This window comes from Rhopalosiphum maidis, chromosome 2 (genome assembly GCF_003676215.2).
Source record: "Rhopalosiphum maidis isolate BTI-1 chromosome 2, ASM367621v3, whole genome shotgun sequence".
Classification (NCBI taxonomy): Eukaryota; Metazoa; Arthropoda; class Insecta; order Hemiptera; family Aphididae; genus Rhopalosiphum; species Rhopalosiphum maidis.
The window spans coordinates 26,624,361-26,636,796 of record NC_040878.1 but is presented as its reverse complement, the minus strand read 5'-3'; positions in this window follow the sequence as shown (position 1 = coordinate 26,636,796).

Sequence of the window (12,436 nt, the reverse complement as noted above, 5' to 3'; positions counted from 1 at the left end):
TTAATATTATAAAATAATAGTTTTAAATAATTGTATAAATTAATGCAGAATCTCGCTATAACTCTAATTTTAATTGATAGTTTAATTGACAGTTACTTGTACAACAACAAAAATTTTATATTTCGTTGTAAAATTACTGTTGTTATGTATTTTTAGAAAGATAAATTAAGCAATTTAATAAATTTAAATGAAAAAAAATTAACTTAGACATAATAATGATATGTTTAAAAACGTACACGCTTAAGTTTTAATTTTAATCATTAAACAAATTAAACAAATATAATACATTTATTATTAATAATATTGGATAGTACATTTTTTGAAATTGTATCAAGATTATATTCTTATCTTATAATATATTTTTTTAAATTAACAAAATTAAATTAGTATCATGATTTGAACCTAAACAAAACCCATAAAAAAAATTTCTAAGCAATCGAGACTTATCTGGTTTTTCTTGTATCATTCCTTTCCTTAAAAAAAAATTATATACAGAACTATTCTAACCTAGCTATAGCCTAATATTTAGTACTTTTTTCATTTTGAATACGTTAAAAATAAGTACCTATAGGACAATGTATACTTAGATAAAAGTTTTTCAAAATAAATTCAAATGTATTATATAATATTGAATACTGATAACGAATACAAATAGAAAATCTAAATAAAATTTAAAACAAGATCTATATTTGATTATGAAAGAAATAATATTCCTAATTTAAAATAAACTATTATTTTATGTCAATATACTTACAATTTTAAACCCCGCTGCCGATATCATATTTTATGTTCTCCGCAATCAAGCCATTTTTAAATATTTTTATTGTATGTAGCTAAAAATATAATAAGTACGCAAAAAAGTTTTTTATATACTTTTATCATTCATATCATGTCTGATAAAAAAAAACCTGTTAAGCCATTAGTTTTAAAAAATTGAGTGCAAAAACTTTTAGTTTTTGCTTAAGGTATCTATATAGTATAGCTTATATTATATACATATAATAATTGGATTAGGATTGAAAAGTGATTCAAATAAATAACTATGGATGATTCAGGTCACGTTTATCCATAGAAAGTTTTAAACAGATCCATAGTTATTGTCTTAGATAGTACTAGGGAAAAAACTCTAACTGGATAAATAGATAATACTTATTATCAAATACACCAATTTGTAATAAAAAAATAACAACACTTAAATTTTAAAATTATTAACTTTATAATAGCATTGTTTTTTAAACAGAGTTGTGTGTAATACTTAACTAACAATCTTAAAAGTTAAAAATTGTGAGAAGAATTTTTTTACCAAGACACTATAAATAGTCCCATCAAGTTTGATATTAAGTGTACGAATAATACGTTATTGTTCAAAAAAATTATTTACTACATATTATACTGATTTTTCCCCAGCTATTTTCTTATTAAATTATAATTGATTAGTATATACCAATATACGATAAACATTATTCTTTACACTCGAGACAATAATATTAATTCAAAAATATACGAAAATGATATACGTTTAAGACATGATAATTACAATTATATTTACATTGTTCAATCATTATATTATTCTATATTTTATTAACTTACAATAACATGTTACGTATATATGTCTATAGCATACACGTTGGTATTGTGCCTATTTACCGCGTCGAATCACAGCTTTTTTCAAAAATATATAAGTCACTAGTTGACCACCCAAATATGTATAATTTATTAGTATACTTACCTACAAAGTACTATAAAGTATATTTGTAAAGTTATCGTCCAACGATACAATTTGTACGCGAGGACACGACCACAACAACAGTAAAATACAAAAAGGTAATAATACTTATTACGTAATTATCGTGTCGGCGTGTAGTATTTATAGCTAACATTTATGTAGGTGTGGATTGAAGGGTGCGGGGAATGTGTGCGAAGCGAACACCTTGCTCGGTTTGATCTCAATTCGAGCATTCAAAATCCTCGTGGGAGCTGCAAGAGCCGGCGGGCAGCTGGAGAAAGATGTCTGAGAGCTTCTCAGGGTCAGCTAAAGCTTACAAAAATAACAATATAACGTTGTATAATAATAATATACTATGTACTGCGAATGTGTAAATATCATACGCTTGTAGGTTTATTTATATATATATGTATACATTATATAATATTATATTTGAAATAATGAAATCAGCACACTCGTCAAAATACAGCACCACGTGATAATGATCTATACAGGTGGGTGATTCACCGATCATGAAATATGCCCAAATTGTATTCTTTATGCTAGTGTTATAAATATTGATTGTTCGTAACTATAAAGCTTATAAAATAATATTCATATGTGTGTGTGTGTGTGTGTGTGTAAACTTTATTTTCTTCGCCAGAACACAATATTTTGATTCATTCGTCATAACTACACACTTTCAAAAAAAAAGAACGTCGTTAAAGTTTGTACACATTTATCTAAAATCATATTATCGTGTAGAACCGCACACCAGTTGGCTAGTTGGCAGTTATCATATTTAATCGTAATCGCAAAATCATAAACAATGCAATTAATTTAACACACCAGGATATACATTTATTCCAATCTAAGTATTATCTACTTTAAATAGTATACATACTTTATTTTATACTATAATTTTATATTTTATTATTTTTACAACAATTTCCTTAATAATAATAAATTTTTAATTGTCAATCAAACGTGTGTGGTTTTAAATTATCGACTTTCAAAATTTTCCTTTTTTACAATAAAAAAAATGCTGTAAACGGTCTAAAATATGCAATATTAAAATATGAATAGTAAGTGTTTGGTTTTGAACGACGCCCGAAAAATTAAGTTAATCGTCTATTTAAAATGTCAACCTCGTGAACATAAATGAATTTGTGCGGAAAAGTGTACATTTAAAATGTGTGGTTATGAATGGTAAGTGGGCGGTTTTGAACGATGTCCATTTAAACGAGTATAGTTGATAAACTAAGTTATCATATAATTATTTCGCATACACTCGGTGTCAGACGTCCCGGTCGTCCCGTATTATACGAGAAAGTTCCGTATTTTAAAAGACTATCCCGTTGTCCGATGAATGTTTTTGGACCACTTAAATGTCTCATATTTAAAAATATATTCCGTACATATGCATATAGTTCTATTAGAAAAATTCAAATAATCGTTATTTTAGTCATTAAAAAATTAAAAACAAATGTTACCAAGGTCCAAGGATATGGTTTCTATAGTTACTATAGATTACTTGTTTTATTTTGTTTAATGTTTAGCAATTGTTGAAGTAAAAATATTTATAAATAGTTAATTTATTGTTAATTATGATAAAAAGATCGTTTTTATTTTTGAATCTCATTTATAAATTATATAATTATGTCTTTAATTTTTAATAATACTAAAAAATAATCATTATTTTAGTCATTCAAAAATTAAAAACTTATGTTACCAAAGATGGTTAGGTTTACTATTTAACAATGTTTTAAGTAAAAATATTAACCACCCTATATATATTATACAGAATGGGGCAAAACAGATATTGCGGTTTTGAAAGGCTATAAAAAAAAAAACTGCGCAACTTTCAGAAATTATATTTATTTAATTTTCTTCAGTATATCATGCCGTTTTGCGTGTCAAATTTTAAAAAACACATCAGAAAGATTATGGCGATTTTTGAAGTTTTCGGCCACATTTTGACACATTTCGACTGGTATAGTGGTATAGCACCAATTTCCTCCCTAATTCACTCTTTGAGGTCTTCCAAGGTGTGAGGCTGATATTTAAAAACCTTTTCTTTCAGGTAACCCCACAAGCAAAATCACAAATGCTCAAATCTGATGAGCGCACGGAACACCCGCATCACCCCTCAAAGACGACCATTTTCAAAAAACGTTCGGATGGCGAAGCCCCATTGTTAACTAGACCAAACCATGGTAATGACTGATAATGGCATGGTCTACCTACGAAATGATACCGTCATAATCGCATTATACCCACCACACTGGAAGTACTAACCTTTCAAAACTGCACCGTTTGATTTTCCCCACTTTGTATATACACATTATAATATGTCCCTGCATAATATATTATATAGATATGATGTATCACAATTGTGTGATTGCAACAATATACACGTTTCTCTGACCTCCGTAGACGTAATGGCACCGTACTATAGATAACCTAACCTAACCTTAACCTATAAACACATGAATGGTTTAAAAAAGACGCAAAATATGACTAAAATCTAAAGAATTAACTATCCATTAATATTAATTGCACCAATTGTGACGTGTAGTTCATGATACATATATAGGCATATTTTTGTTTCACTAATATATTTCGCTGTGTAGATATTATAATTACCAACAAAGCTTGAATCGAACACACCGATATTATCCATATGAACAAATGGTCATGTATGCTAAAAAAGTACAATTAAAAACCCAACTACAGCTAATTTGACGACCTTCCTTGATAGATTAAATGATATTGTTTTACGTTTCCCAAAATGCTCGATGTTAATACGGCACATTTTTAACAATTCATCAACAATGGAAGAAAGACTTTGAATACTAAACACCCTCCTATAACTCGGTACTCGTATGTCTTTATTTTTAAACATAGATATTGATAGTAACAAAAGATAATATTTTTATTACAGAATGGATTTATATATACAAATACATTAAAAATACCATATTATTGTGCTACAAATGGTTCACTTAAACTTAACAAATATATTAAAACAAATTAAATTTGCAAATATGCAATAAATAATAATCGAAGTATATTCGAACAATGACAACTTATTATCTCCAAAGGCAGGAATAATAAATAGGTAAAAATTACCAATTGTAATTTTATCGATTTTAATATTGTTATTTATGGACTACAGATAAGGTATGCTTTATTATACTCTGGTAAGTTTTTTATTGATATTTCAAAACAGATTATAATATTTTTAAGTTCCTGTATTAGTATAATAAAACAACTTAAGGTTAGATCTTGTATTACATTTTCAAAATCTTTTACTGAAAAAAAAATATTATCATACATCGATTGAGAAAAATTAAAAAATCTATAAATAATAAAAAATATTTTAAAGTCATATCAATTGTAAATACTGGTATGAATATTCGATGTTAATTTCAAATATCTATAGTTATTCATTTTTGAATAACAATAAAAAAAATAAAATTATTTTCGCGTAAAATTTTCCGTTTTTCGTTATTTCTTTTTTTTTATTATTATTTTGAAAATCACTGAAAATTTTTACATTTGAAAGTACCCTCAATCTACTATCTAGATCCAATTTTCTACCAAAAACTACTTTCCACTCTCAACATTGCTGGTTAAAACATTTTTACTGTATTGAAAGGTGGTAACAGACACAAAAAAACAGCACACAACTTCATCATTGTAAAATCAATTCATTTATCGCTCCACTCAGAATCTAAGATCTATAAATACGAAGTTTAATAATTGTGATTTAAACATTATTATTTTATATACAGTTAAGCATAGTACTCAATGGCGTATTGGTGTTTAAGTAAAACATCTAAGAGTTAACGTATTTTATCGGAAAAAACAGAGGCTTGTGTATAATACGAATGAGAGAATTTACTTATGTTATCGGTCAACTAAAATAAGTTTGTGAGTTTGTGACATGTATATTATTCAAAAAGCGTAAAAATAAAAATAAGCACATATTATTATGTGGATAGGTATGTTCAAAGAATCTAGGTCGCCACGCTCGATTTAGACTCCCTATTTGTGGTCTACGGTCCCGGTATCCGCAGGGACTCTGGGAAACGGATGAAATGAGAAAAAAAATAATAGCGCAACAAAAGCATAATTTTTTTTCGAGTGCGATATACAACAATTCGTCATCTCCGGTCGCCATAACACGCACGCCTTAGTGGAAAACGACATGACACGCGCGTTTATTTACGGTGAACTCTGAACTCGGTATGTCACGTTACGAAGCAGACATTTAATATATTTTAACACCATGGCGCATTTTCTATTGAGGATTTTTACGGTCTTTAAAAAATAAGACTTTTCAGGAACAACCCAAAACTATATACTACCTTACAATATGTTAACCCTAATTATGTAGATAATTAACAATATATGGGGTCAATGCAAACAGTGGCGTGCCCGGGGGGGGAGGTTAGGAGTTATATCCCCCCCATTGACTTTTTTTTGCTGACTTTCGAAAAACAAATTATTAGATATTAGAGTTGTTACTTGTTATAAAGTCATTGCTTTTGATTATAAGTAATAAATTATTGCTTATAAATTATAATATATACATTTTATTTTAATTATATACTTTATGTTCTCTCATTCTCTGCCTATTTAATTTTATTATGCAATTTTTTTCATTTTTTCACGTTTTGGGATTTTTTTTTTAAATATGGTATTTTAATGAACAAAATACTTAACTAAACTAAATTCATTATTACATAAATAGATTATTTAACAATAGTAATTAATTTAATATATAAAATCTAAATACATGTGTAACTTATTTCGTTTATTTTAGGAAAAAGAAGCTTTCTTAAAAGTAATACCATCGAGAATAAATAAATACAGAAAAGAAATTCCGGGTATACCTATACCTTTACCTCCCGATTCTCCAACCTATTATTACAAGGTCGGAAACATGGTTATTGCTGCAATTTTCTATGCAAATAATTTTGAAATTTTTTTAATTCTGATTAAAAGTTTAAAAAACGATGTTAATTAGTGTGAAAAAGCTGAAACAACTTGTAGAATATAATGCAGCTAAATGTGGTTTATAGTAGTCATATAATTACACTTGACGAGTTATCCATCAATCTTACAAACTTGGAAGAATCGAATAGTGAGCTACTTAATAGTATGAATAGGTTTAGAAAACCTGAAGATATTTTAACAAATATTCCTGGTCCAAACAGGACAAAAAACAATAGACAAATGTATGTATAATGTACACATAATTTAAAAAAAATAAAGGATATAACAACTAAATAGGATATAAATCTATTAAATCTTATTATAACGTCATGTCGGGTAAAGCAGATGTTTATTTAGATATAACGCCTAAATTATTAAGTTTAATATGAACTAATAACTAGTAGTAGTAGAAGTAGAACGTATTTTTTCTTTGTACAAACATATTTTAAGTAATAGAAGATTTAATTTTAATAAACATAATTTAGAAATATATTTGATTATTAATTTTAATTCAAAAAAGTAATACATTCATCAATTTTTTTTAATTAATTGAATTATAATTAAAAATTTAAAGTTATTTTATACGACTTGTATTTTTATTGTGCAATTTATTATGTAATTTCTATGTATTTTTTGGTATAGTTATACAGTTTTTGTGTGTGTTTTAATGGAATTAAATCCTGTCTTTTCTATAACATATATCCCCCCCTTATCGAAAATTCCTGGGCACGCCACTGAATGCAAGTACGCACAAACCGTGAGATGTTTTTCCTTTAGAACAAGCCTATATAATACGTAAAACGTAAGTACCTATTTTTAGTACACATATTCGGTGTTATTTTTTTTATTGACACGGTACATTAGTCTTGGTTTTTATGTGTTATGGTATCTATTGGTTTGATAAATCAACGATTCAACACGAAACATCATATATTACATTATACAACACTACGTGGTCTATAAATATTCAAATACGTGCAACTGTCTCGATTTTGCTACTATAATGTTTGTGGATTAAGAGAAAAGTACCTAAATTCATTAAAACGAATTCGCGGTAATCGAAGTTTTATATAGGTGCTTATGCATAATTCATCAACGTTTTGTGAAAAATATAAATGATTTTGACGATTACATGAAATAATCATTATGTGGAATTAAACTTATTATGATATACTTTATCTGAAAATTGTTAACACTTTAAATTCATAGTATAAACTAAACATTTCAAATCAATTAAACATTCAGTATGAATAATAAATAAAAATCATGTACTTATTTATCTAAGTCATATTAAAAAAATTGTTAACAATTAAGTTTTAATTATTTAAGTTACCTATAAACATTAACGGCTATAAATACCAATACACTATAATACCTAGTTGTTATAACATTATATTATTATTATAGTTTTTAACTTAAAATAGTCCATTACCGTGTATTGTGGAACGTTGTTGGTAGATCCTCCATAATATAAATAACCTTAAATTAAACTATATAATTTAAAATTTTAATTATGTATAGAAAATAATAATATAGGTAAGTACGTATTAGTAAAAAATTTCATAAAAGTGAATGAAAATCGTTGAAGGAGAAAACGATTTATCCAATGACATCATCATTTGAACTCCAAATGCTAAAAAAATAAATATGGCTTATTTATGTTCAACTTTTTTATCTTAACTCCAGTAAAAAAAACTTACAAGGAATCATGTATTTGAAATTTTATTTAATCAAATTTTGAACTTCCAACTCTTGTTTAGATTTTGTAGAAAACTTTTTCGATAATTCTCTTTTTGATTTTCTCCGATTACTTTGATAACTATTAAGAATGTTTTTACTTTTATCTCCTCCGAGTACTAACTAATATACTTTTTCATCAAAAACCATCCTCAAAGCCGATGATTAAAGTATTATTGTAAAATAATGTGATGACAGATCCAAAATAAAAAATTTAAGACACACACCGCATTGATACACTTATCAAAATTTGAAACACAAAAGCTTGCGGAACAGTAATTTAAAAGAACCAAACTGTTTATAAGTGTAAGCTATTATATCTATTATCTATACCGATTGATTTCAATACATATTTATTTTTAATTACTTTTGTTGCAATTTAAATTCTATAATAAGCATATTATTTGATTATTATACTATTTATACCGTGTAGTATATTCTGTTTAGTCATTAATTTTAATTTTTAAATAAATAATAGAGCAGAATTTATAAAATGTATTATATTATGTATAAAGTGTATATTTTAAGTATTTAATCTTATTCATTAATTTGTGTATTAATGATGAAATTTATCTTACTCATCTGAGAGAGAATAAAGAAGGTTTTTTAACTTGCATAACGAACAACATAATATAATATAATATAATTTATTATTATGCAATTATACACATAAATTATGCTAACACAATTACCCAATTCTCTCCATGAAAATAAAATAAAATTATCTAAAATATTAGTATGTATAAAGAAAAATGGGCCACTTCGGGTATCAAAATGAAAATAAACGTGGTTGATTTTTTTATTATTATTTATGTATATGGCCATATGGGTGTTGACATTTATTGCTAAAGAACATAAAATTATTGTGATAAAAATTCGTATATTTATTTACTTACTAATAATTTATAAGAATAAAGAATTACAACAAAAATGATAGAAACATCCAAAGGTACAATTCCGACAGGCTAAATTTCTTAGTCAAAATACAAAATCACTTAATACCAATTCAATAGTTATATTTATAAACGTAAAATGTTGTAATACATTAAATCTGAAATTGTCCATCGTTTGAGAATTAATCCTTATTACAAATTGTATTCCCGGGACTAAGAACTTACTATAATTTATTATTATGACTTCAGCCATATTTTCAATTGTAATATATTACATTATAATATAATATATAGGTATATATATTTATGCATGGTATAAAATTACCACGAATATCTTGTTTTGTACTGTAGGTATAAGTTTTATGCATCAAAACAATAATTTATATTAACTTAATTAATGAGCCCGTAAGTGCATAAAATGTGGAGAAGCAATACCGGGCGACGAATGTTTGGATTAAAAATATAAAATAATATAAAAATATTACGTCTGAAAATGATAAACCGGAAATAAATTATAGCTGGTACACACGCTTTGCATTCATTTAAAAGTTTATGAATTTAATTAATCGAGTAGAAACAGTAGAACAGTGTAATTAAGAACACGGTCGAATAACCATCTTATGGATGCTAAAATGTGGCAAACATTTTATATAATACCACGTTAAAAATTACTGTTTTATTTTTATTTTATTTCAGTTAACTAAAAATAAATGTATAATTTTAATAATTTCAAGACTAAACAAACATATTTTTTATTGATACCAATATATATAAATGGCATAACTTAGTCACAATTTTCAAACAATCAAATTTTTCCAAAAAACAAAACTATAGTAGCGTGATTAGTACCACTACTTTTGAATTATTGTAGACTTCTAATGTGGACAATTACATCTATTTTATTCGTAAATATTATTTATAATGACTAATGATCTACTAATATTTTACTACCATTGTAATTTCTTAATTTAATAAAAATTAACTCAATTAAAAATTCTGTGTAATTAATCTTGCTGTGACAAATAAATTTAAACACTATAACTTCTTCAAAATTATTATTTGAATCTTGTATAATAGATATTAAACAATATATATATTAAATTATACATAGATGGACACAAACCACAGACTTCTTAATGTTGTTATATCGTGATAAATTTAAAATATTTATCCATTATACATCTCAAATTGTTATTGAAAAACAACGTAATTATTCAACCAGACTGAATATTCATGTATATTAATTTTAAAAATATCCAACTTTAAAAAAAAAAAAAACATCGCATCACATCGTGTAAATATACCGTTTTAGTCGATACATATAAACTGACATCTTATTGTATAGGCACTATTATGGAATTAAAATTATTGAACGATTTTAATTTAAACATGCTGCGCAGTAATACGTTAAGTACCCAATACATAAAATGTACACGTAACGGACCGCAGAAGAAAATTCGACTTACTGAATCTGACGGTTGTCAAGTACTTCACGGACATAAACATAGTGCACTAACGCGCTGTAAACAACAAATAAAGTCAAACGGTCTTACCATCAAAGACCATTAAGCAAACTCTAAGTTGTCAGCTCTCTTCTGAAAAACCGAACACATCGCCTGTACTATAATATACGTGCTACCGTATTTTAATATGGCAAACTGCAACTATAGACGACAATATCATGTTTGATATATTATTCTTTGAACGTTTTCTTCAGAGTAAACTTTAATAATTAATTTCACAAATTTTTCAATAGTTCAATCATTGAGAACCACGTCATATCAACCGATTTCAAAAAAGTAAATTTCCTACTTAAATAATAGTGCCGAGGAGATATCCATGCGGACTGGTCAAATTAAGAGGACGTCGTACCCGCATGTGCTATCTTCGTCTTACTAACGTAGTATAATATTATACCGTAGTAAATCGAGTTTAGCAGAATCAATAGTTACTACTATAAAGTAGTAATTACTACTTTAATAGTAGTTAATTTATTCATCATTCAGCTTAAAGGTAAGAATATTATCTAGGGCATTGCATAGCCTTTAATTGATACTTTAATCTTAAATTGAGTTATAGCTATGAAAATATTAAAACATTAAAATGCTCTTTAAAATTAAAATATCAATCAAATCCTACGTGATGCTCTAGATAATTCTTACCTTTAAGTTTGATAATAGGTCAATTTACTCTAATAAAATAGATTCTGCTGAACGCAAATTTGCTAAATATTATACGTTAGTAAGATGGAAACACACAGCGGGTATGACGCCCCGTCCTCATAACGTTAAAAACTCATTATTTTAGATAACATTAACGTTTATAAAAATAGGTATATTAAAATATATTTATATCTTTACAAATCAATATTTTTGGTATTTTTATCATTATAATTTTTTAAGTGTTTACTCTTTTGAACGATAGCATAGATTTTAATTTCATAATATTTCAACGCAGAATATTATTCAGAGTATTTAGATATAAATATCACAAAAAAATATGCAAAAATAATTGTTTTTATCCTTTTGCTGGAAACTGTCCATACCTACTCATCTTTTATTCTTGTTATATTTTAAGACTTATGATATTAACTGTTAATAATTTCCATACATCTTTAAACGTTAACCAAGTCTCAAGGACCAAAGACGGCGATTTCTCTCGTCAACTCTTAATAACTGCCTCTGTACAATCAATTTTTATAAAACAAATAACCGTCACTTTTACATACACTTAATAGAAATACTTTTTTCTACTCAACAAAGCACTAGTTATTGACTATCTATTCTAATGTACAAGAATTGTGTTCTACTCGCTCAACTCAAAATTAACGATGCGTACCTACTGTACACCAACAATATAATAGGAATCATGAGAAAAAGTGAACAAATTTATCTCATTATTTATAAAAGCGCTTTTTTGTTAACCGGTCGGTGAAAGGTTTTGAATTTATTTTTCACTTCTTTATTTCCGTTTAGTATTTGACAAATTATCAATGATTGACATCAATGAAAATTAGTGGTGTTAATAATAAATATTGTTAGAAACGTTATTAAAATCAGCATGAATGAAAACGATTATTTCTACTCCTAAAACTGTA